The 27216-nt window shown below is 39.6% G+C and overlaps 1 protein-coding gene and 1 long non-coding RNA gene across 9 annotated transcripts in view; one reads left to right on the top strand and one right to left on the bottom strand.

Annotated features, from left to right (window-relative positions):
- Nucleotides 1–27216, bottom strand: part of MPRIP (myosin phosphatase Rho interacting protein) — a 218085-nt gene that overhangs the window by 102254 nt on the left and 88615 nt on the right. The gene's annotated exons all lie outside the window — the stretch shown is intronic.
- The window catches only part of LOC127562087 (uncharacterized), a 28604-nt gene continuing 11940 nt past the window's right edge, over nucleotides 10553–27216 (top strand). The window contains exons 1-2 of the long non-coding RNA XR_007953606.1: nucleotides 10553–10922; nucleotides 17177–17307. This is a non-coding gene — a long non-coding RNA (uncharacterized LOC127562087). The remainder of the gene's footprint in view (nucleotides 10923–17176; nucleotides 17308–27216) is intronic.

Raw genomic sequence — 27216 nt, 5'->3', positions numbered from 1 at the left:
ACTCCAGGTAGATAAGTACATAAAATAAGTATAAAAATCAAACATTTCATGAAAATAAATCATAATATCATGATCCCCACATTGTTATGAGACCCCATATAGGGTTGCAACTCACAGTTTAAGAAGCTAGGGAGTAGATCATGTCATACTTATAAAAAGTAAATTTTATGTATACATATTGGATTTAACATAGATTTTAACATATTTAACATGTATTGAACTACCTGCCATCTCGGGGAGGGAGTGGGAAGAAACAGGGGAAAATCTGGAACAGAAAGTTTTGCAAGGGTCAATGTGGAAAAATTACTCATGCATATGCTTTGTAAATAAAAAGCTTTAATAAAAATTTTAAAAATAACAAAAAGAGTAAATTTTATAAATGCCTTTTGTTTTCATATTGCAAACTTTTTTTGGGGTAAGAGCTCCTACCTCCAAATAACTTTCCCTTTTAGCAAAAGGGATCATATCTGATAATGGAACATTCATTCAACCATAAAACATATCCAGGGACAAGCTACAAACATGAGAAATCATCTAAGAAAGGTATGCAAAGAAGAGAAAACAGATTGAGGGCCTGAGGGTTACAGTGATACCCCAGAAATGTAAAGATATAACGGGAGGCTCTCCTAGTTCCCTGGGATGATAGAAAAATTGTAGAGAGCCTTGCATCAGGGCTACAATCTTAATTGATAAAACAAATATTCACATGGATCAGAGATTCATTTAAATTAGCTGGTTCATTGAAACTGAAGTTTAATACCTGACTTTAACGCTATCTTTTATGTAGGCTATAAGACAGTAACATTATTCAATGGAGACACTGGGAGACAATTAGTTAAAGCTTATATGATAAATTGAGATTAGAAATTGATTCCCACCCTTTTTCAGTGGGGCAAGGAGAGGAAGCAGGAAGAGGTAGGATAGAGAGACAGAAGTGGGGTAGAGAAGGGGGTATTCAGTGCACTGTGATCACATTACTGTTTTTGGTTTGAAGCCAAAACTCAGGCTGAATCAGGATATTGATAAAGGGAAATAAAAAGGCAGATGGTGTGTTTTGGGAGGGCAAAAAGCCAGGCGGAAGGCAAGCAGGAAAAGTTGATGTCATTGATGGTCAAGCTAGAGGTCATTCAGTCCAAAGTTATTTTACAGAGGAGGAAGGTGAGGTCCAGGTCCACGAAAGTGAGTTACCAAGCAGTTAGCACAGTGAAAAAGAAACCTCCAGGCTTCCTGATCCCAAGCCAGTATTCTTTCTCTACATTATATATTTTTTTCTTTTCCAAGGTAGAGAGACTCATGAGGACTCTCTCCACTATTAACTCTCATTATTATTTCCAGGGAGAACTGAATGCTTGTGAAAGGAGTCAGGATAACCGAGGCCAGGTCCACACAACACATACAATACAAATATGGATGTCTGATTCAGATCTATCCTTAGCAAGTGACAATGTATTCTGGATCATAAGAAAAAGATCAAGATCTTTCTCTCTTTCTCTTTCTTCCTCTCTCCATTTCTCCTCTCTCTGCTTTGAATTTTTTTTCTAAACTTACCAAATCACATTTTTCATATATACAGTAGAACAGGAGAAAAAAAATGGTTACAGGCAACTTTTTTTTTAAATTGTTAGAAAACAAAATAACATCCCTGTTCTCCTCGTTCTGCTTGATTCACAATGTATCAATTCATACAAGTCTTCCTAAGTTTCTCTGAAACTGTTCCATTTGTCATTTCTTACAGCACAATATTCCATTACATTCATATACCATAATATGTTTATCTTTTCTCCAAATCATGGAAACTCCTTTAGTTTTCAGTTCTTTGATGTAACAAAAAAATGCTAAAAACACTTTTTCTACAAAGGACAGTCTCTCTTTGATCTCTTCAGTATATGGTCCTGGTAGTGACTTTTTTTATCTTGTCCCCTTTTCTAAACTCTGACTTTATCGTGATGTCAATTAAGACGCTATCTAATTGATGGTTAGAATCCATGCAGGAGGAATCCAGAGAAAAATGAAGGCATCTGAGGGAAGGAGGGAGGGGAAAAGGGAGCCTGGGGAAGGGACAGAAATCTAGAAGAAAAGAACAAAGAAGGATTTTAAAAGTTCTAATTTCAATGAGCTGAATGAACTGCATGTACTTGGAACTGTCTTTAGGATTCAGGAACTTAGGTAATACCCTGCTTCTTGAGCTCTGTACTGGATCTAGTCCCATAGGGGAGATAAACAAGGCAAGAATAGCAGATTCAAGGAAATGAGTTTCTAGGTCTTGTTTTCCAAATATCTTAGCTCAGAGAGACTATGAGTAAGAGTGTGTGGAATACACAGGGTCAAGTCCTGTGGGATTATATAGTGGGAAAGGGAAGAGAGGAGGAGTAAAGAGAGCATGTTTCATTGGGATGGATAGGGATGTGGGTGGGAAGGAACAGCAGGAGAGACAGAGGGAGAGAGAAAAGAGAATGAGAGAGAAGAGCAGAAAAGAGAATGAGAGAGAATGAGAGAGAAAAGAGAAAGAGAAAGAGAAAGAGAAAGAGAAAGAGAAAGAGAAAGAGAAAGAGAAAGAGAAGAGAAAGAGAAAGAGAAAGAGAAAGAGAAAGAGAAAGAGAAGAGAAGAGAAGAGAAGAGAAAGAAGAGAAGAGAAGAGAAGAGAAGAGAAGAGAAGAGAAGAGAAGAGACTGAGCCAGAGAGACAGAGAAAGGAAAAGGGAGTGAGAGAAAAAGACAGAGACAAAGATCTTTGGGGGAGGGGGGATCTGGGTTGCGGTATACCAGTCAAATTCCTTTACATAAAGATAAACAAAGCGATTTAGGTAATTTGCTATTTTAAAGAAAGGAGAGGGTGGAGGGGGGTAGTAAGAGAACATTACAAAAGAAGCTTTTCAGTCACTGACATGTCAGAAAGTTCACTCCAACATCTGCCCCAGTAACCCATGGTCTAAATTCCTATTACCAACTAGAAGCAATGAAAATAACCGGCTGGACTGGGCACCTCAATGTTAGAAAAGACTTTTCCTTAGCTAATCTTTACTGTCTGATCTATGACCCTTCTGGCCAGATCAAACTTCCTTCCAGCTTGGAGAGAAGAGATGTACAGAATGACATTTCCTCTTCCTCACACACAGAACATGATGTCAATCCCCTTCCCCTAAAGGGTAGTTTGTATGATGGAGCAGTTTCCAAATTCTAACTAGACACTGGATCTGAAGCATGGGAGAATTATCACACTGACAGGATAGCATCCTGGAATTTAGAATTGTACCTTAGGTCTACAAGCTATCTCTGACACTTGTTATCTGTGTGTACCCCATAATGTCTTTGGTCTTAGCTTCCTTATTGATAAAATAAAGTGGAACTATGTGACCTCTAAGTCCCTTCCAGCTTTTATGACCTATGATTCTAGGAACCTTGCTCTGGCACTTATTATCTATGACACTGAGAGCAACTCCATCTTTCTGAGTTTCAGTTTTCCCATCTAAAAAATGACTTCTAAGGATTCCTTCCAGTTACAAATCTAAGCCACATAACCTTAAGGTAGAAACACTGGTTACAAGAGGGCCTGAGCACTCCTATTATATCTTTACATAAGGGCAGAGTAATCATAAATCACCAGTGGGGTCAAGCAAGGAAAGGTAACTAGAGGAAAGTCTGTTGTGCTTCGGGAATACAGGACTTCCTATGTAGGTGAGAAGCATGGAGGCCTATAAAAGGGAACCCTGGGAAGAAGGATTCTACTTCAAATTTGTAGAATTTTAGAACTGAAGAAGACCCCTTAGGTTATCTAGAACCGTCCCATAATTATATAAAAAAAGAAACGGAGGCCCCTAAAAGAGTTGCCTAAGATGACAGCTTGTAGCCCAGCTGAAGGTGAACCCAGATTTTCTGACTCTCAGGCTGTTGCTCTTTTCACGAACAAACACCACTTCTTCTGTCAGACTTATGCAACTCTGGCTAATTATTAAACTTGAGTCTCAATATGTGCCCCACCACTGCACAGCTGACTTCAGAGACACCAGGTAAGCCTGTTGGACCAAGCCAGAGACACAGGCTCCAGTGTCAGCTATCCCTAATGTCCTTTGTGACTTTGGGCCTCAGTTTCCCTGTCTGTAAAAGAAGATGATTACTAAATGCCTTCTAAATTTGCTTTCTAGTTTTCAAGGCTCCCACTCAAGAAAGAAATTCTTGAATTGGAAAATGATTTAAGAATTATTTAAAGCACACTGGCTTATTTGTTGGTTCTGGAGACTGGAAAGAAAAGCAGCTTTTGGCTGAAAAATACTTCTTCTCCAAAGAAGTCCTTTACCCACTCCTGTCCCACTTAGAGAGACCTTAAGGGAAATTTAGCTCTTATAATGTATCCAGGGAAGCTAGACAGCACAGAGCTTGGAGTCAGGAAACTTCATGTTCAAAACGAGCCTCAGACACTTACTGGCTGGGTGACATTGGGCAAATCATTTAAACCTGTTTGCCCCAGTTTACTTAACTGTCAAATGAGCTGCAGAAGAAAATGGGCAAACCATTGCCATATCTCTGTTAAGAACACCCCAAATGGAGTCACAAAAAAATCATACATGACTGAAGAACAAAAAATATATCCAGTTGTCCTTTTCCATAGTGTTACATGGAGGTCACCTCATAAGATCATGGATTTAGAGTGAAAAGAAACTTTAGGGATCATATAGTCCAATGCCTTCATTTAATCTGTAAAAATGAAAAGACTGAAGCAAGTTGCTCATGGTCACAAAGTTAGTACTATAAACATCTGAGGTGACATTTGAACTGAGAGATTTCTGGCATTAAGCCTGACTCATAATCTGCAACACAGGAATTATTCTCCTTTTTGTCCTTAAGGCTAAATCCCAGAGGATTCTGAGGAAGAAAATTAAGGAGGAGGAAAAGGGATTCAGGGAGCCAAGGAGAGAAATGAATCAGCTTCCACCTTAGGAGAAAACCTAACATATGGAGGTGCTATTAGGAAGGGGCCTTTTTTTCAGGTTTTTGTGTTCCCTTTATACTGACTGGGTAACTTGAAGTTGAGAACTACTGTTTCTGTGGAGTAAATTAAAAGAGAAAAAACTATACTTGTTAATTTTTTCTCTAAGTAAAAGAAAATCATAAGGCACAGAAAATAAAATCTATTGATTTTTGAGAAGACAGTTTGCAAAGTAAAGAGAAGGATAGGATGATTTAGGATGTCGCCAATAGATTGATTCTTTCCCATCACTCCCCTTTCCTTTTCCTCTCCACCTCAGGATTAGGGTCTAAAAGAAGAAAGAAGGCAAAAGTGAGCTTTTACTGTGTGGTTGTATGAGAACAGCCTTCCTGGGCTAAAAGCAGTCATTGGGGAGACAAAGGAAAGAGGGGCACAGTATATGTTGGGAGGGGGAAGCAGTGAGAAGGGACTGTCATTTGCTTTTTTCATTTCTTTGGTCTAAAAAAAACCTACCCAAACCCTAGCTACTTGTACTGCTTTTCTTTAGGAAAGCTCTGTGGGCATTCATATCCATTATTTCAGGTATTCCCAGAGGCTCCTAGGCTTTTTTCTAGGGCAATGCAGAACTGGAATTCTTTTCTTTAGATCAACCCACCTCCCGCCTCCCTTCACCTATATTCAAGATGACACCATTTATCAAATCTATTCTCTCCTTTGCTTTTACTGACTCTATAAGTCAGAAGCAGCTGTTAATAAGCAAAAAAAAAGACTTTATATGTATACACACACCCCCCAATTGTCCTTTACTTTCCTAGTTTTAAGATAATTACCTTCCTCTTCCTTATTCCCTACCTACCACCTCTTTCCTAAAGGGCCCAATGTAAATGACTAATCCTGACAGGTATTCTGTACATCTTATCTTAAAAATAGATTATACAATGATTTTTATGTGATTGTTCCCCAAATACTTTAATTCCCACTGCAGCATGGTCCACTGTTGAGTCAGAAGATCTGGGTTCAAACACTTTGCTATTTACTACTACTTTTTTTTTTTTTTTTGGCAGAGGCAATAGGGGTGAAGTGACTTGCTTTCATACAGCTGGGAAGTGTTAAGTGTCTAAGGTCATATTTGAACTCAGGTCCTCCTGACTTCAGGGCTGATGCTCTATCCACTGTGCCATCTAGTAGCCCCTACTTACTCCTTTTACAAGAACTTGAAGCAAGACCCTTAATTCCCGAGACCTTGGTTCTGAAAAAGAAGGCTGGACTAGATAGCCTTAAGGTCACTTCCAGTTCTTAATATAATTTGATCTAATAATCTTCCTTATCAATGTATTCTTCCCCCTGTATTTATCTCATTTCTATTCCCACTAATTGTTAGTTTACAGCAGAACACCTTTTTTTTATCGTGAACTTATAAGAATCCCCTAGAAGTCAGATGGTTGTTGTTGGTTTTGCCCTTAATTATCTTTTATTTTAAAATTTGTTTATTTTCAATACACATTACTTTATGAATCATATTAAGAGAGAAAAATCAGAGCAAAAGGGAAAAACCATGGGAGAGGGGAAAAAAAAACACAGAAAAAAGAAGTGAGCATAGCATATGTTGATTTACATTTGGTTTCCTTAGTTCTTTTTCTGGATACAGATGATGTTTTCTGTCCAAAGTCTGTTGGGATTGCTTTGGATCACTGACCCACTGAGAAGAACTAAGCCTTTCATTGCACATTCTTGCTGTTATTGTGTACAATGTATTCCTGGTTCTGCTTGTTTCACTCAGTATCAGTTCTTGTAAATCTTTCCATACCTTTATAAAATCAGCTTGTTCATTATTTTTAGTAGAACAATAATATTCCATATTCATATATCACAACTTGTTCAGCCATTCCCCAACTGATGGGCATCCACTCCTTTTCCAATTCTTGCTACCACAAAAAACAGCTGCTAACATTTATTTATTTATATATATAATATATATATATATATATATATATATATATATATGTGTGTGTGTGTATATATATATATATATATATATATATTCTTTTCCCTCTATATGGGTCCTTTTCCCTCCTTGATAATTTCCTTGGAATACAGACTCAGTAATGGCACTGCTGAGTCAAAGGGAATACACAGTTTTACAGCCCTTTGTTGCCTTTCATTCTCAAACAGGACGACAACATCAGGGAGATGATGCTATGACATGCAAATGAGTCGGACTGAAGTGAGGAAGGCTGGGCAAGGCCACTTGCCTCACTTTCCTCTCCAGAACACCATTTGGGTCCAATGGCCAGATATAGATCAGGATGACTGGAGATGGTTTAATAAAAGCAGAAAAGAATCTCACTTGTCCTAAAAGCAATATGGCATGAGAGAAAAGCTCTGGACTGCTGTCTGGAAGTTCTGTGTGCTGTTTCTAGCTTGGTATTACCTCCCTGTGGGACTTTGGACAATTCATACAATGAAACAGCTCTTCCAGAGCCTCTAAGTAGCCTGCTCTATGATTCAGGTATCCTGCTCCTTTTTGTTCTTCAGAAATTATAATCTAACTGGAGAGAGGATGGATATATTTAAAGAGTCATATGCAAGGAGAAGGAGGGAAGGAAAGGAGAAAGAAGAAAGGAAAGGAGGGAAAAAAAGAGGAAGGAAACAAAGAAGGGAAAGACAGAGAGGGAGGAATGGAGTAAGGAAGGGAGGGAGGAAAGAAGGAAGGAAGAAAGAGAGGGAGGGAAGAAGGGAGAGAAGGAGAGGAAAAAATGGAGAATAGAGAGTGAGGAAAGGAAGGAGGAAGGGAGAAAAGGAAGGAAGAAGGGAAGAAGAGAGAGGAAGGGACGGAATGAGAGAGGGAGAGAAGGAAAAGGAAAGAAGAGAGAGAAAGAGTGAGGAAAGGAAGGAGGAAGGGAGGGAAGGAGAGAGTGAGGAAAGGAAGGAAGAAGGGAAGAAGAGAAAGAGAGGAAGGGACAGAATGAGAGAGGGAGAGAAGGAAAGAGAGAGAAAGAAGGAGGAAGGAAGGGAAGAAAAGAAGAAGGGAGGGATGGAGGAAATTTGGAACACAAGATTTTGCAAAGGTGAATGTTGAGAATTATCTTTGCATGTATTTAGAAAAATAAAATTCTATTAATAAATTTCAGAAGTCCTTTCTAGGCTGTGATGTGAAAAGAAAAAAGTACAACTTTAACCATCTTTGGGTATGAGGTAGAATTTTTGAATGTAAAATCCTTGGGGATGGGAGCAGTTTCTTTGCTCTTTTTGGTCATTGTATCCCCTAACACAGTGCCATACACACAATGCATATTTAATAAATGTTTGCTAGTTTCAACCTGGATCCTTTGATCAGAGCAGAAATTGCCCTGGAGACAGAAAGACCCAATAAAATTCCAATTGAAGTAACAGAGGACTTCACGTGAATACAGCTGAGGGTATGTACATCTCTTGTTAAAGGCTAAAATCAGAGAGACCCTCACTACTTTCCTCAGCCAGGCTCATGATCTTAGATCCAGGAAAAAAGGCAGCACCTGCTGGGCAGGCCCTTACAGGGCAGGGGTAAAAGACAAGCCTCTCTCTAGAGATTTTCCTAAAGGCTAGGCAGCTCCCAAGCAATGTGTGTGTGCTTGTGTGAGCCTGCTTAGGAGGGAAATGAAAGGGGAGCAGATTTCAGGATGTAGGCAGCCTGAGCATCCCACAGCCACTTTCCTGTCTTCCCTCCCCCTTCTCCTCCTCTTTCTCCTCCTCCTCCTCCTCCTCCTCCTCCAGGCTTTTGCTGGAACAGTTTAGCAATAAGCCCGAGGCAAAAAGCCTTTCTTTCTGCCATTCAAGCTATTTCTAGCTCTCCGTCCTGGTTTCCCTCCCCCAACCAAAATCTAGCTCTGACTTCCTTGGGCACCCCTCTCCCTTTACAAGTGCTTGCGAGGGGGCTTTCTGTTAGCTCTTTCTTAGGAAGCACAGAGACATCAAGTGCAAAGAAGGGAGCAGGCAGGACGGAGGGGGCCTCCCAGACATGACCATGAAAGACATGGGAGGTAAGATGTCAAATACAATAGGAGCCCCTTCCCATCTTTCTAGTCTTCTGACATTTCACTTTCCCCTCCCAAAGCTCTGATCCAGTGAAACAGGTTTCTGCTGTGGCTGCAAGAACAACTCTGGGCACTTTCACAAGCCATCCCCCAGGACTGGACACTCTTTTTTCCTCATCTAAGCCTCTTGGCTTTCCTGTTTCCTTCAAATCCCAGCTAAAGTTGTACCTTCTGGGAGAAGTTTTTTTTAATCCCCTTCTGTTGATTATCTTCAACTGATTCTGTTCATACGATTTCTGTCTTTTACCTTTCTTTACATCTTCAGTGCTTAATACTATGTCTGAGACACTGCAGGAGTTTAATCAATGCTTACTGAAAAGGTCCCTGTGAATGAAAGAAAAGGGAGGAAAAAATGGAAGAGGTTAGTCACTTAGAATAAGGGCTCAAAAGGAGAGGAAAGATGGTGAAAGGGAGAGTCAATTTTCCAGAGAAGAAAAACAAAGAGTTTATCCTACATCAAGTTCCCCAAATCACTTTTGTGGGGAGAAGCTATTGTTCAATTCCCAGAAAACTTGAGCAAACTCAATCTTTACGGACCTAGGACATCCCAAAATCATGGTAGGAGGAGGCAGTAGCCTTTAGCCAACTTTCTCTAGAAAAGTAATTATTTAATGAGACCTGTCATATATCCTCAATCTTTTCATAGGGATCCCTGATTCTATAAACTGATATGTGTTGCAATCTGCTTCTTACTCTTTCTATGTCAATATGGGATTTGCATCCAATAGAAACTTAACAAATGCTTGCTGCCTTAAATTGAATTTCCAAAATCTTGGTTTTAGCAAGATAGAAGAAAGGAAACTCAACAAAAACTCAGCCTTAAACATACCAGTTCTCCTGGCTGGAAGCTTTGCCCAAAAGGGTTTAAAAGCCAGCCACCTACATCATGCGATTACAGGAGATTAAGGTAACCCATCATCCTCCCTGCCTGTGCTGACCCACAGAACTCTACATGTCTGGTCTCAATCTGGATATTCTGATTCTCCCCCCCACCCCCACCCCTTACCATGTGACTCTTTTCCATATCCTCCCCAATGGTCTTTAATGGGAGGAAGGGTCTGCCTTTGGCCCTCTGAGGGATACTGAGGAAGCCTAGGGGCAGTCCAATGTTTATCCCTTGATTTCCTGCTGTAATCTGTCCCACCTTTCCCTATCACACACACACACTTTTCTCTTTGTCTATTTCTAGCAACTTTTAAAAATGAAACTTCTCTCACGGTTCTCAAACTATCTTTGCATGTATTTTAAAAATAAAAACCTATTATTTTTTAAAAATAGAATTGCACATATTTAACCTATATCAGATTGCTTGTTGTCTTGGGCAGGGGCAAGGGAAGGAAAAAAATTTGAAACACAAAGTTTTACAAAAAAGAATGTTAAAAGCTATCTTTATATATATTTGGAAAAATAAAATTCTTTTGAAAAATATATAATGAAAAAAAATTAGAAACCTTGACGAGATATTCCCCTTTTAGAAGTTTGTATAAGGGAATGAGAGAGAAAAGGGATCCTGCTAGGTCACTGGGTGGAAGGACACAGAGACACAGAAAGGTGAAGGTCAAAAGCAGCCTTCAGCGACTGACCCAGTACTAATGGAGGCCCCTCCAAGGAACCATGGACTCCCAGGCCTCCAGCTAGACTGAACTCCAGTTCTGGAATTTGCAGCCCAAGGGCCCAGCCTGGGAAGAGGCCTTTGGCAGGTGGGAGGAGTGCTGCTTGGGAGAGGAGGTAATCGGGCAGGCAGACGAGCAGAGAAGACTGGAATGGGCCATCTCATCCAGTGATCCTGGCCTTATATGGAGATTCCCACGGCAAAGCACTCCCAGCCCTCAGCTGTTTTCCACCCCAGCAGACTGTGCTTGGCCAGGGAAGACAGATCCGCCTGCTCAGCCCGGTTTAACTACTTTTCTACCAAAGGCAGACCAGGTAGGATCCAGAGGAGAAAAAAAGGGAGGGGGAGGGGAAGTGTTCCTGCTGCAAAAGCCCTCATTCAATATGGTCAGACGCAGAGACCCTCTATCGAAGGGCTCATTTCTCCGTGCTCATCCACAAGGCATCTCCCTCAGAAACAAGAACCCTCACCACTCGATACAGAAGATCAGAGGGCTTATTTCCTCTCATATACTTTTAAGTTTATTTTTAAATCATTAAGTCCTTCTCCTTGCAAAGAGAAAAAGGAAAAGAAAAACTCCTGATAACAAATAAGCATAATTAAGTAGAACAAACACAAGTCTGTCACATTCAAAAGGATGCCTTGTTCGGCACCTTGAATCCAGTCCCTTCTGAAGGAAGGTTAAACTTAAAAACTTCATCATCAGCCTCCTGGAGTCATGATTGATAAAAGCATCTATTAAATAGACTTAAGTCTTCGAAAATGGTTTTCCTTTTTTAATGTTATAGTCATTAAAAAATGCCTGGCTTGGTTTTGTTCATTTCATTCTTCATCAGTTCATTTAAGTCCTTAGGTTTCTCTCAAGTTAGTCACTCGTTTCCATGATTTCATATATATAACTTGTATCAGTTTTTATTAAACACTTGCCATGGACCAGGCTATGTACTAGTGATATAGAGAAAGGCCGAAAATCATACAGAAAGCCTCTGCTCTCACAAAACTCAGTCTAGGGGGAGACAACAAGTAAATAACTACGTACAAACAAGATATAGACAGGATAAATTGGAGATAATTATAGAGGGAAGGGACTAGCATTAAGAAGACTGGGAAAAGCTTCTTCTAGACAGTGGGATTTTAGATAAGACTTGTGGGAAATCAAGGAAGTCAGGATACAAAAGTCAGGAGTATTTTAGCCATGGTAGACAGCCAGCAAAATGTCCAGGATCAGTGATGGCCTATCTTATGAAAGTAACAGCAAAGTGACCAGGAAAGTATGAAGGGTTTTAAAAGGCAAACTGGGATTTTATATGTATTCCTAGTTTTGAACAGGGAGATAACATGGTCAAATTTGACAGCTGAGCAGAAGATGGGCTCTGGTGGAAAGAGACAAGGCAGGGATACTTGCCAGCAGACTACTGCCAAATTAGGGTGATTAGGATGCTTGAATTAAGATGGTGTTGGATCCAGAAAAATAGTATGATGTTAGAAAGTTAGAATTCATAGGAATGGCCATCTGATTGGGAAAAAAAGTAGCAAGAATAAAGAATCGAGAGTGACATGTGAGCCTAAGTGACTAAGAGGATGGTGGGCTGTTCTATAATAATAGGGGCATTTGGACAATAAGCAGCATAACTAAAACTTAGCAAGGAAAAGGCATATAATATTTATGGCTATTTAGTGGGTTTTGTTTTTGTTGGGAGGGGGGAGGCAAGCAGGATGTAACAGGGCAGAGAGAAAAGGCTGGGGAAGTAGAAGTAATTTGTAAAATCTGTTGTAGTACTCCATGTTCATGTCTGCACCTAAATCCTTATGCCTGCCAAAAATTAATGAATAAAATTAAAAACTAAACCCCCTCAAGCAGCAGGAAGAAAACAGAGGCATGGGGAATGGGGGTAGAGGGGACCTTTCTAGTCCATATTAACTTTGGAGAATTTAAGATGCGAAGGGGGGCAGAGTATACAGACACAGCAAGTCAGAACACCCTGTTACCATGGTAATAAGATCCCATAAGGAAACCCAGCAAAAAACTACTCCATTACTAACGGAAACAGCAGCGGAAAGAGGACAGAAAAGAGTGGATGATAGTCCAGAGGAATCGGGCCATTTGGCCAGTTATTCAGAGGCAGACCACTTAGTAACAGTCAGTCATGGGAAGCAGACTTCTAGGTCCCCTCCCCTTCAGGTCTTGGGTCTGGATCCTCTGGTTTCAGTTTAATTGAAAGGGTCTGGCTGGAGTACAGAACTAGCAAGGCAAGACTGAGCCAACACAGGTGGGGTGTTGAAAAGCAGAACCAAATTATTTGTGTTCACAAATAAGACCGCATCCCTCCCTGGGGGGCCTGGCAAAAGGGCTTTTGGCTTCACCTCAACACCAGTCTCTATGGAAGGGATTGGGGGGCTGGGGCTAATGCAATTATACCCTCCTTCAACCAAACCCACCTGAAACGACAACTAGAGAACATGAATACAACCAAAAAAAGGAAGGGGAGAAACTAGTCAGAGACTTGACCACCCTTAGGGAATCTTTCTCCTCCTTTCTCTCTCTTTAACTGATCATTAACCTTTCAGAATTTCCAAAAAACAGAAACTTAAGTGTAGAAGTCAGAACAAGAGGGGACCAGATGGATTACTTTTTCACAAAAAACAGAGCAGGACTGAGAAGAAAAAGTTCAAAGAATTTTAAGAAGTAACTTATCCAGACTTAATGGCAAGAGACAAATGACCACAGCTTGCTTAAGACAAGAATATGATTCCAAAGAATTGAGGATTGAGGAAAAGACCCAGACCCTCCAGTAGTCCTTTTTCCCATAAAAGCCCACAGATAATGGAACTACTTTGGGGAGCCAGGATGGCTCAACAAGCAGAGGAACCCTGCCGGGTTTCTCTAACTCCCCTCCCAGAGCTGGCTGCTAGAAAGTCAACTTTCCCTCACCCCACATAGAATTCTCATTAAGGAAAGAGAATTTTGGATTGGAGGTGCTGGGGTGGGCCTGATGGCAGCTACCACCACATTAGTTTAGGGGCCATGTTGGGATGAAATGAGGCTCTTAGGTGGTTCCACGGTTAATAAAAGGAGGTTTACATAGCCATAGCCTAGAAAGGATGCTCAATAAAAATATTCGGCATTTAGCTTGAATAGATGGGGCTTCCCTCATACAGAAACACTGGAATGGTCTTAGGATACCTATCCCCTCTAAAGGGTTCCAATTTCATGTGGGTGGGCCCTATTTTGGCCTTGGATAACCGAGAAGTCACATAAGTATGATAAGAACTGCATCAAGGTAGGAAGGGAATTGGGTTTTAGTCCCCAAGCCAACCAAATCCTTGTTTTGTCTCATTTAGTTAGGAGAAAACCAGCCTAATCTAAGGGAGTGGGAGGTTGGAGGAGGCAACAATAGTGATAGAAATTGGTCTTCTCACAGCAGGGGACTTCTTAATTTCTATGAAGGACAACTTATGTTCATGCATCATTTCCCCACTCATCACCACACAATGAAACCATCCATGGGACCGTTAAACTCAGAAAAATACCTTGCAAACTCCTATCCCCAGAAGATCAATTCAGTTCTATTCTAGTAGTAAGAGGAAAAAAGGATCCTTGATCTTGCGAGGTTCAAGCGTCATGTTCTTGAAGCAAATCCCTTTACCTCCCTGAAACTCAGCTTCCTCATCTGTAAAATGGGTCTAATAACATTTGTATGTAACCTCAAATGGCTGCTTTATAAAGCTTAATACTCTCTCCATAGTCTGTCTCTCCTCTCCTCCTATAAGATATAACTGCCTAATCTTCACAAATAAGCCAAAAAGCAACAACCAGGATCAACCTGTTCTTCCAAGAATTCTGTGGCTCACGGACTTCCGGAGCCAGTTACAATATGACCTAGAAAGTGCCTGAAATAGCTCTGGCAGTTTATAGAGGTTGATTCAAAAATACAACCTACACTTAGCTATCCTACCCTACCAAGTTCTCTCGTGCCAGATCAGCCATCCATTCCACTGGACTGAGGGCAGCTTCCTCTGCCACCAGGAAGACAATATCTTAAAATACTTATATGTAATAGTATGACGCTGAACTTGACAGTTCACAATCACAGTCTCTTTCTAGGCTTCTACATAAAATTCAGATTATCCAGAACAGAAATCTTTCATGACAAGTCAGGACAATTAATACCTACCACAGGGCATTTCACACCTGAAGATGCTTCCCTAAATAGCTGCTGGGAAGGAGGCAGAATCCCTTCTTCTACCATTCCACTTGGGACTGAATGCTTTCAATGTAACAGAATTACAGGATCATATACTAGAACATATATAGCCTCAGGCAATTAGAAAGGACCTTAGAGACCATTTAGTCCAATCCCTGTATTTTACAAATGAGGAAAATGAAGTTTCAGAAAAGTCAAATGATTTACATTATTATGATTTACCATATAATTTACAAATAATGGCACTGATATCGCAAAGGCAGCATCTGAACCTAGGACTTGCTGACTCCAAGTCTAGCACTTGATTCACTAAGTACTTGTTTCCCTAAGTACTAGAGAGAAGAGATTTTTTTATTCTTCCATCTCCCTTTTCAACTCTACTCCCAGATCAATAGCTACAGGGAAAAAAGAAAGTAGAACTTTTAGAGAAAAGGTTCATTCCTTGGGCTGGTGTTCAAGTTCCCTATGGGTCAGAAAGGTAGAAAGGGAGCTTAGGGAAGCTTGTCATTATTCAGAGGTCAGCTCCCAGGAGCCAGTGAGCTGGCTGATTATTAGTCTTTTTCCCTAGTCACTGCAGATGAAGGTGGAGGAGGAGGGAAGTGAGGAAGACGTTGAATCACAGGAAAACAATCCCAGCATTGTCTCCTTTTGATGCAGGAAGGAGCACCAAAAAGCCAAATAGGAGAAAGGCGCACTGTTCTGCCTAAGAAATCACATATTATTACCTTAAATTGGGATCCTCCCAAAGGGCCAGGCAGTGGAGAAGAGAAAGGGCAGAAATCAAATCTTTAGCCCCACTCCATACATCAGAGAAGGAAGGTCCAAAGATTAACAATTCACATTTATAGAGCACCCAATTCAGCAAGGGCATCCTCATCTCACTTTACTGAAGGGAAAACAATCTCCGAGAGATGAAGGTCCTTGCCTAATGCCATATGGGCCAGAAAATGTAATGGCAGCAAACAGAGTTTCTGTCTTAATGGTCCTTAGCATTGAACCCTTTGAGGAGGATAGACAATTCCCTCAGGTTCCTCATTGCCTTTCTCTGCTACTCCAGGAAACACCCCCATTGAACCCACACCATTAAGGAAAGAAAGGAAAAGACATTCCTTCAATACCCAGTGCATACATACAACCAAATTTACTGTTACTGCTTTTGAGCAAGGGACGCAAGGAGTAACGGACTTTACTGCATCTTGGACAGAAACAAGCACGTGCAGCCAAGGGCAGGTTTCACGTGGCTTTTTCCTGCTCCAGCATCACTTTTGGACAGCATAAAGGCTCTGGCCTTCAGTTCCAAATCAGTGATATCCTTCACCTTTCACAGCTCTCCAAGCTAATTTTCTAAGTTTACTATTAAAAACAGACCTGGGTTTAAATCTTAGTTCTCTCACTAATTAGTAATTTGGGGCAAAATTTCACCTTCCTCTGCAAAAGGAGGATGATGGGTTATTTCCAGTGCTTTCCAGCTTTAAGATTCTGTAATTCTATAACTAATTCAAGATCCTGTAATTTTCTCTTTTTCTCGCTCCCCCATCCCTTTTCTCTTTTTCTTTCTCCTTCCTTCCCCCTCCTTCTCTGTCTTTCTCTTCCCCTCGGTCTGTCTCTCTCATACATATACATTCCTCTCCACCTCCTAGCAAGGACTTGAGCATGAGGAATGGTTTTATGGAGGGTGGTCAGATTTTCCATGAAAGGGAAACGATCTCTTTGCTTTCTTTATAATCTGTCTTCTTGTGCGGATGAATACACATCCTGGTGTGAGGAGCCCTAACCAGTTGCTTCCAGCACTAAGTTTAATTGTGGACATATGTCAAAGGTCACTGAGGTCAAGAGAGTTTATATTAAGTCAGTGCTGGAAAAATCTCCCAAAGCAGACCCAACCACTCAGTCTGTTTTGCAAGGGGGATGAAAATACTTTAAAAGGGATATTAACCAAAAGATTTGTTCTGTTTTTATATTTTAACATAAGAAACGAAGCATCATGAGTCTCCTGCTGGTCTTGCTAAATTACAAGATCAATTTATATTGCTAAAAACTCCATTTCATTTCATTACTTGTATGGACTCCCTAGGGAGATGGAGATTCCTGTACATAAACAATGCTAGGGCTTCTAAGGGTTAGAAAGAAATGGGAAGGTTATCTAAGACAACTTCCTTCCAACTTCAGGCTGGTCTTCCCGTGGCTGCTCTCCCTAATTCCAGTGATGATTTGTGGGGTCAGAGAACCCAAGTCTGAACCCACAACGTCTGTTTATGGGATCCTGTGCAATCACTTTTCTCCTCTAGGTCTCAGTTTTTCTTATCTGTAAAACAAGGGAAGCGTATTTCGTGTTCCTTCAGCTCCAAATCTTTACTTTTTAGGATGCATTATTGAAATGATGTAGCCAGAAAGTCCCTTCCATTTAAGAGAAGAGACTGGACTGGAACTGTGACTTGAGTGGTAGGAGCTCAATCACTGAAAGCAGATTAATGGACTGCATCTCTCAACGCAGGTGAGTGACTTCTCTGTACAACAGGAGCAGTGACCTTTCTAGGGTCATAGAATTAGAGGCAACACTTGAACCCAGGTCTTCCTCACCACCCTTAAAAGAGCCAAAATCTACCTTTCCATCATTTGAACCCTTTGAGTCTACTTTCTAAAATCACACAAAGTAACAAATCTATTTCCAATTCTGCCAAAGAATTTGACGAGCTCCCAAAACTTAAAACTGAGTTCCTGAGGGCACACAGAACAGTGAGAAATGCCAAATGACTGGTGTGGAGAGACAAGCCAGTTAGAGTGGGCTGAACTTCATCATATACCTGAATGAACCCTGGGCATTCTCAGAAAGTAAAGTTCAACAACCTACCAGGAGAAGGAATGACATCAACAGCCAGGTCCTGTGGCCTCTTTCTTACTTTCCTTTTTTTAAATAGTATTTTATTTTTTCCAAATACATGCAAAAGACAGTTTTCAACAATCACCTTTTCTCTTCCCATATCTCCAGACAGCAAGCAATCCAATATAGATAATGTATGTGCAATTCTTCTAAACACATTTCCATATTTGTCATTCTAAGCAAAAAAAATCAGATCAAAAGGGGAAAAAAAAGAAAAAGCAAACAAACAACAACTACGAAAGGAGATTTTCATAGTTTTTTCTCTGGAAGTAGATGGCGACTTTCCATCACAAGTCTACTGGAATTGAGGGGCCTCTTTCTTAAAATGAACAAATACAAATATTCTCTGGGAGAGGATTCAACCCTCAGGTGGCTAAATGCTCAATCCACAGACTTGTAAACTATTCAGGTCCCCTTTTAGGGACCATGCACTCTGTCTTTAAAATGAATATATAGTAGTAGAAATAATAGTAAATATGAAGAAGCCCACGCACACGTGTGTGCACATGGGAAATTCTATATTAATGCAAGTTAATACATGAAAAGTCACAAAATAGTTATAGATAAAAATGATGAGGTGTCAATGAGCACTCTGGAAGTTCAGAAGGCAGAGACAGGTTCCTGGTGAATAGAGTGGTCAGAAGGTAGGAAGCCTTCCTGCAAGAAGTGGGATGTAGGTAACATTCAGGTGGAGAGAAGAAGAGTACTCACAGATGGAAGGAATAGCATAAGCAGAGATACCAATGAGCTTATTGTACTAAAGAAAGGAAAGGGCAAAAGAATAAACATTTCTTAAAATTTATTTTTATTAAGAACTAAAATTTCTTAAGTACCACTAAAAGCAGCTGGGTGGCACAGGGCACCAAGTCTGGGTTCAAATCTGCCCTTAGACCCTAATCCCTTAATTCTCTTTGTCTCCTTATCCATAAAATCCATTTGTTTCCTTATCCATAAAATGAGTTGGAGAAAGAAAGAACAGATACTCTAGGATCTCTGCCCAGAAAATCCCAAAATTGCTCAGGAAGAATCCAACATATCTGGAAACCACTTGAACAAGAAGCAACACTTTACATTGCCAGGCACTGTATTAATTGCTTTACAAAGGTTATCCTTGGGGGATAGTCTATAGTGAAATCCACCTTACTGAGAGAAATGTGTTTAGACAAGAAGAACATTAGAATATTAGACCCAAATAGAAAAGTTTAGATCATTTAGTCCAACTCCCTCATTTTAAAGGAGTAAAATAACTTATCCAAGACCACACTGCTGACTGGAAGCTGAACCAAGACTAAAATTCAGACCTCTGATTCCTAATCCAACTTTCTTCAGGACCTTCTGCCTGCGAGTCATAAATATTCATCCAGAATTCAAGAAAACTTATACAAGCAACAACTGGACTATAAGCCAAGGCAAGATGCATGACACAGACATTTTAAATCATTCTATGTTCATCCCCCCCTCCCCACCTCCACGCCCCTCATTACAGCAGATAAGGGGAGAGATTTCCTTTGGAGGAAGGGAACATACCCTGAAGGAGAAAACACAAAATTAAAAGCATAATGGAATTCACTAAAGAGAGAAAGAACAGGGGAAGTCTGTCTCCTGCAATGCACAGATTCTCTCTGGTTATGGTGAAAACATAAACCCCAACTTGTTCCAAGTGAAAGCCAAAACAGCGAGATCAAAGCATCAGGTAAAAAAGTTTAAACCCCATGGGGCCTCCAATTAGGATGCTTGCTCAAAAGAACACACAGCAGTAGTCAAGCTGGCCCCTCCATCATATTGTGAGGTAACACCAGAAGCTGGATCACCACAGACTTTGCAATCTGCAAGGTTTTTCCCTTGGCACAAATGCATGAAGACAATATCCATCACTTCCCTTGCAACCCACCATTGTCATGTAAGCTCTAGGATGTCTACCTAAGGGATAGCTATGGAATCACAACCCTCTGTATTGCTAACTTGCTGATACAGGGATGGGATGCAAACCTGACTTTATGTCACTTTATGTGACAAATTGAGCTGGAAGGGGATTTTGAAGGATTATGGTATGCAGCATTTCTGCCACTGAAAACTTTTGGGCTAGAAAGATATAAATGGAATAGAAAAAACCTGGTTTGGAGATATGGGTTATTTTGGGAATGTAAAATAGATTTTGGGATAAATGCAAGTGGGAGAAAGGAGGGGCGGAAAAAGAAGAAAGAAAGAAAAGAGAAAAAAAGACAGGCAGGCAGGCCGAAAGGAAGGAAAAAAGAAGGGGAGAAGGCAGGGAGAGAAAGAAAAGAGAAGGAGAGAGGAAAAGGGAAGGAAGGGAAGAAAAAGTTTATAACTATCTCATTTGATGCTCCCAACAACTCTAGGACCTATATGGTATTATTATCCCCATTTTATAGTCAAGGAAAAAAGTCAGGCTAAGTGACATGTCCAGAATCATATAATTAGTCTGAGGTAAAATTTGAACTTAAAGTCTTCTTAATTTTCACAACTTCCTGTTCACTGAACCACCTAGAAGCCTCCAAATTTTAGAGCAGAAAAGAGAAAACTAAGTTTATTTTCACAGAATAAAAATGTACAAAGTTTTGAGAACTAATGCTGAAGACTGTTTTCACATAACTGGAGAAATAAAATACTAAATTAATGAGCAAAGAAGAAAAAAAAAAGCTGTAGGTACTATAAAGTGACAGTAGTAAAAAAAGACTTGAAGTCAAAGAAACTGAGTTTCTTCTGGCTCTAAATCTATTATCTTAAGTATTTTGAAGCTATATTTTATGTATAACACAAAATACTTATAGTTAATAAAATGGAAAAAGGAATTATCACAAGCACGAAATTTTCAATCATGGGACTTCTGGTCACATCTTTACCAGAGTTATTCAGAGCACAATCAGGGAAAAACACTTATCTAATCCCAAACTCATCACACTATAAGGAAGAAACAAAATAAACACAGCAAATTAGTGGCAAAGAAGCAACCTTTAAGTTGTCTCCAAGTTGTAAGATCAGTGCTTTTCTTACCACCTGCCAGTCTCCTTCCTCTTTCTACCTTGTCCCAGGCCTCCCAGGCTCCCCAGATCCCACTCAAAGCATCCCAATAGGTACGGCTTCCAGAAAAGAAGCCCTTCGATCTTTCCCTGTTCTCAAGCTTCCCAAAAGCAGAGTACAAAATCTTTTCCCTCTTCTCTTCCTTCCCCCTCTAACCACAGAACAGTGACTCCTCCTTTCCCAGCTTTTTCACTCAGGCCCCCTTTTCTCTTCCTCTCTCCTGCATAGATATATTAATTGTTTCTATGTCTGTTTCTGCAACCCCATTCCTCATCATATGGAAGGTAGCACAAAATCCCCTATTCCATGGAAATCCTCAGGCCCAATTCCCAATGGTAGTAGGCCAGTGCCTGTCCCCCCCCCACCACAGAACTCCCACAGCTTGCTTATTAATTCCACCTCCAAATGGCAATTGCCTCCTCAAGTCCATTGGCTTTACCATACCTGCCACTGTGCCCTCCAACTCTCTAAACCTGCCATCTAATCCTTTAGGATTCCTGCTACCTATAACTGAACTCATGCATGTGCTGTCCTTCCAGTTAGAGCCCAATCTCATTGGAAGCAGGAACTACTGGGCTTTTTCTCCCGATCACTTAGTTAGCTTGGAACTTGGCCCATGTTGTGATGGTGGTTGTTCAGTCACGGCTAATTCTTGGTGACCCCATTGGGGTTTTCTTGGCAAAGATACAGGGGTGGTTTGCCATTTCCTTCTCCAGTTCTTTTTACAGATGAACAAACTGAATTAAACATGGTTAAATGATTTGCCCTGGGTCACAAAACTAATAAGTGTCCGAGACCAGATTTGAACTCAGGAAGAGTCTTTCTGATTGTAAACTGCCCAGATGGCCCATAATAAATATTTATTTCTTTATTTTTATTCATTCATCATTAAACTAAATAGTAATTGAGAATGAGCCGAGAAAAAGTACATAATAATACACAGCTAATGGGAATCACCTAATTAAAAAACACAATGTCAGAGGCTGGTGGGTGCCCTATATACTGAGACATCCCCAAATCTATAAGCATGCACTGCATACGTGACACCTCCTATTTACTAGCACACATCTTGTACCAGCTACCAAGGCACATGCTAAACAGATGTATCACAAAAACAGCAATCAGCTCAAAAGTAAAAAAACACAAAAACAAAAACACACACAGACAACACGTCTCCCAGTGCTTGGGTGGCGGAGGGTGAGAAGAAATCATTTTGTTTTTGCAGAGTTGTTTTTTACAAAGGAGCTTTGAAAGGCAAAGAGGAGTTAATTCTCTCCATCTTTCTACACGAAAGAAACATTGTCATAGAAGAGGAAATAAAAAAGATGAGAATCAGAAAACCTTAGTTCTTTAGTTATTAAATACCCATATGACCATGGGGAAAATCACTAACATTTTGGCTTTAGTTTAAATGAACGATGAGGGAGTCAGATAAAATAATCCCTAAGGCACCCCAATATTAAATCTTATGATACTAATGTTGCTTACAGAGAAAGGTGGAAATGTCCAAGATTTTTGAGAAGAATGAAAACTAAGCAACTGACTCAAACAGTAGAGTTGGGAACCATGAGTATGGAACATTGTGCATGTTGGTTAATTTGAGTGAAATGCTTTTGTTCCCTTTTTTAATTGTGTTACAAGAAATGTACCATTAGGTAGAGGAAAAAAAGATTTGGAAATCAATGTGATAAAGATATCAATATACATTTTTAAAAGAAATTACATTTTTTAAAAAGACTAAAGAAGAAAACCTGATACAAGCTATCCAGAGTCCAGGAGAGAGGGACAGTAACAGTTAGTGACCTAATATCTCAAGTACTATTAACCCCATCTGTCTCATTTTTTATACTGCAAAAATGTAAGAATCAAAGGGACTGGAAGTCTCTAGAATGACAATGGTCCTGCAAGATCATCAAGTGTAATTCTTTCATTTTACATATAGGCACAGAGTGTAAAGATCTTTGCAAATACCAAAGTCTAAAACCACCCATATAGTCAATCACTAACTCATTCTTTCCCAAATACACTTTTAAAAGAATTATATATATATTTTAAATTTTAAAATTTTTTTCACTAGTATTTTGGGGTTAAGTGCCTTGCAGAAGGTCACACAGCTAGGAAGTGTTAAGTGTCTGAGGCCAGATTTGAACTCAGGTCGTTTTGACTTCAGGGCTAGTGCTCTAACCACTGTATCACCTAGCTGCCCCTCAACATATATTTCTATAAAACTTTTATGAGTTCTAAATTTTTCTCCCTCTTTCCCTTATTTCCCACCCTCCCCAAGATAGTAAAAAGTCTGATACAGATTAAACATGTGTAATTCTTTTAAACATTTTTCCATATCTGTCATACTGTACAAGAAAAATCAGATCATGATCTTTTCTGTGTAGGAAGATAATTGTATAAATATGTTTAAATATATTGGATTTAACATATAGTCTAACATGTATAACATATATTGAATTACTTGCCATCTAGAGGAGGGAGTGGGGGGAAAGAGGGGAAAATTTAGAACACAAGGCTATGCAAGGATCAATGTTGAAAAATTACCCATGTATATGTATTAAAAATAAAAAGTTTTAATTAAAAAAAAAAGAAAAATAAGATGAAAAGGAAACAACTTACAAGAAAGAAAAAAATAAACAAACAAATAACAACAAAATGGAAATACTATGCACCAATTCAGTCTCCATAGTTCTCTCTTTGGATGTGGATGGCATTTTCTATCCCAAGTCTATTAGGATAGAATGCTTTGAATCATTGCATTGTTGAGAAAAGTCAAGTCCATCACAGTTGATCATCACATAATCTTATTATTACTATGTACAATGTTCTCTTGATTCTGCTCACTTCACTTAGCATCAGTTCATGTAAATGTGAATGGATTCTATTAATCAGTACCTATCTGAAAGAATGCCATGCTGCCTTCCTTGCCTTTCCTACCAGGCTTTATCTAAGCGACTTTAAGGAGAGGGACTTCATTAATTTTATATTTCAAATGACTCTCCTGGGTTGTGGGATAATAGGCACACTAATACATTGTTGATGGAGCTGTGAAATGGTATATGTATTTTGAAAAACAATTTGCAATAATGCAAATAAAATTGTCCATACTCTTTGAACTACAGATACCATTATTGGATTTCTACTCCAAGGAAGCTATTGATAAGAATAAAGTCCTCACGTAGAGCAAAATATTTAAAGCAGTACATTTTATGAATGCAAAGAATTGAAAATAAAGCACATGTCCATGAAGGAAATGTCAAGGAATATCATAGATGACATGTGTGGAAAATACAGAGAAGCATGGAAAGAGATATATGAACTGATAAAGAGTGATATAGTGTGAAGCAGAGCTAAAAAAACAAAATTACAACAATGCAAATGAAAAGAGGACTATTCACTAAGTGAACATTACACAGTTATCAAGATCAATTCTGACTCAAATAAAGAAAAATGAGAACAGCCAACCAACCTCTTCATGGAGTTGAGAAGTTCACAAGTATTACATATTGCACAGGTTTTCATACTTTCTCAGCATATTGATTAGTGTCAATTTCTTTCTTTTCCAAACTATTTGCTCTATGTAATGGCTCTCTAGGAAGGATGATGGAAATAACTGATTATGCAAGAAATAGAAGACATCAACAAAGACCTAAAAAAATTTTAATGTCCCTTCAGAGAGGGCCCTATAGGTCACTTGCTACTCTCACAAAGGGTATTGAGATGACCAGTAACTTAAATTACCATATGACAGAAGAGAAGCAAAAGAGATTTGCTAAGCATTTCCCCTTCTGTTCGACTTCATAAGTTGTTACTGCTTGTGACTAGTAATTGTAACTCAATCATCCTGTCTATACAGCCTTTCACATCCCATCCAATCAGAGCAACACAGGATCAGAGATTAGAGCTATAAGGGAATACAGAGATTAGCTAGTCCAATCCCCTCATTTTACAGGTCGGGGAACCAAGGCATGAGGAATCTGAAGGGATGTGTCCAAGATCCTGGCCCTCAGTTGTACTCTCATTTCTTAACTACTCCTAAAAAATAAGCAAGCCCCATAAAACAACAAGGTTCTTCTTGCTCTTGCAAAGCTTCATCTATTCACTCTGCACCTGTCTTGGACTCCTTCTCCTATTGATATATAGAATTCTGCACTCTCTCATTTTCAGTCTTGTGCAACAATAATCACATCAGCATTTCCAATGCTACGTATCCACCTCTTGAATGAGACATACCTTTTTTTTGAACAGGGACAATGTGGGAATTTGTTTGTTTGACTGTGCACATTTGTTTTGTTTTGTTTTTTTTTGTTTTGTTTTTTTGATGTGTCCTCTATCCCCCACCCTGCCAATTAGAGTAAGGGATGAGGAAGGAGAGAAAAGCAATTTTTGTTAATTAAAAAATAAAATAAAATTTAATATAAAATAATCACCAATGCTACTGGAAAGAGCTCTAGGGTTCTATTCACAATCCTAGAGGGAAAAAAAAACCCTCGTGTCCACAACCTACATTACCCTGTATTTGTTAATTCAAAGTACACTTCTTGAAAGCAAAGATTTTCATTTCATTTGTTGCTATAATCCCTAGTACCTAGTACAGTGCCCGGCACATAGCAGGTACTTAATAAGGCCCTGCTGACAGACTAGTGAGACAGATTTCCATTTCAACTCACAGGCATTCCATCTGAAAGCTCTTCAATGAGCACATAACATTCCCAGCACAAAATTATGACAGGCACTCAACAAGTTATACAAAAGCATGTCATAATGGAGAGAGTTGACCTGGGTTTGTGCCCCATTTCTGCCTGACTGTGTAATCCAAGGTAAAAACACTTCTACCTCTCAGGATTCTAGACAACCCTCTGATATCTCTCTAACCCCCATGCTACCCATGACACAGATCTTTCTCCCTTTATCACCTAGCAGGTGTCCCTATAAGGGCCACACATATAATTCTCAAAACCTGTTGGACAGTTCAGGTCTCATTCCCCTTCTGTGTCTTTGAATTGGAGCCAAAGTTAAATCCTGGGTTAGGGCCAAAAAAAGCAAGCTGACTCTTCTCACCAGCCACCCACATACCCACCATCAACACCCCCCAGCCCACGCTCCACCTTCCATCTCCTTCCTGTTCCAAGGATAGAGATCATTTGGACTAATAAACTAACGAACAGGGTATGGAAGCTCTCAGAGCTAATTATCTTAATTCTTCCTGCCTGTATTGGGAACCTGTCTATCACTCCAAATCCTCAGTCATTTCTGAACCTAGCTCCATCCCTGGTTTGATCCCTCTCTTTTGCCAAACACAGCTAAGGAAAAACAACCAATGCATCAGCTAAGTCTGACAATGTAGTCAATATTCTGCCAAGGTATCTTTCTTTCTTATAAGAAGCAGGCAGAGAGATTCCTACCCCCTTCCTATATTCAAGCACAGACATTTATAGCTGGGCTGCTTAAACAGTCTTGAAATCTGCCCAGGAAATTCAGTCTGACCTTCTGACTTACAGGAAGAAGAAAAAAGAAATTGCTTTAAAAAAAATGAAAACAAAAAGGTCTGTCATTCCATATATTGTAGCTACTTTACTTTCTCCCATTCACAATTCATCCAAGGATACAAGGATCTTCAAATTTCCAATGTCCACCTGGTATAAAATCTAATCCTGATCCTCCTTATCTCAAAATGCCTCCTGCTTCCCTTGCTTCTTATATGTGATGGAAATATATGCAATGCCTGTATATTATTAAAGCCACTTGTACTCTACTACTTTCTACCTACTTCATATTATTGCTATTAAGAGTTAAGTGAGATAATTTTGCAATTCTTATTAACTATTTTTATTCTAGCCTAGACTTTTTTGGGGCACCATGTAGATAGGAAAGTTACAAAAATGAGGATATTAAAGGGGTGCAACTTCCAAAAGATGCAGGGAAATGGAAACGATCACTCGGAACAGAACATCATGGTGAAATCTGACTCAATTAAATTCAGCAAAAATTTACTGAAACTCTATGTGCCAGGGATCATAGGGCTAGATACTAAGGATCCAAAAACCAAAACTTAAGGTACTGTGAGGAGGAAGGGAGAAGGAAGGAAAGTGTTACATACACAATTAAGTGAATACAAAAAAATATATCACATTATTTCAGAAGAGAAGGGAACTTTTCTAGTGCTCTAGTAAAAAGAAGATTATAAGAAGCCTAGGGAACAAGGGATGGGAAGTAATGCTTTGAAGAAAGTCAGGAAACTTTAAAGGCAGGATAACAGGAAAAGGAGAAACCCTATGCAAAGGCATTGTGATGGGAGGTGGGACATAGTGAGAGAGGAACAGCAAAGAAAACAGCTTGAGAAAGAGGAAGAGAACATGTAGAGAAGCAATACATCAGTCTAGATAAGTAGATTGTGATGAGCTTCATAATCCAAATAGAAGAGTCTGTATTTTATCTTTGACACAGAAAATAGGAGACTTTCTTCAGCAGAGG

This window comes from Antechinus flavipes, chromosome 1 (assembly GCF_016432865.1).
Source record: "Antechinus flavipes isolate AdamAnt ecotype Samford, QLD, Australia chromosome 1, AdamAnt_v2, whole genome shotgun sequence".
NCBI lineage: Eukaryota > Metazoa > Chordata > Mammalia > Dasyuromorphia > Dasyuridae > Antechinus > Antechinus flavipes.
This window is presented reverse-complemented; position numbering and strand designations above follow the sequence as displayed.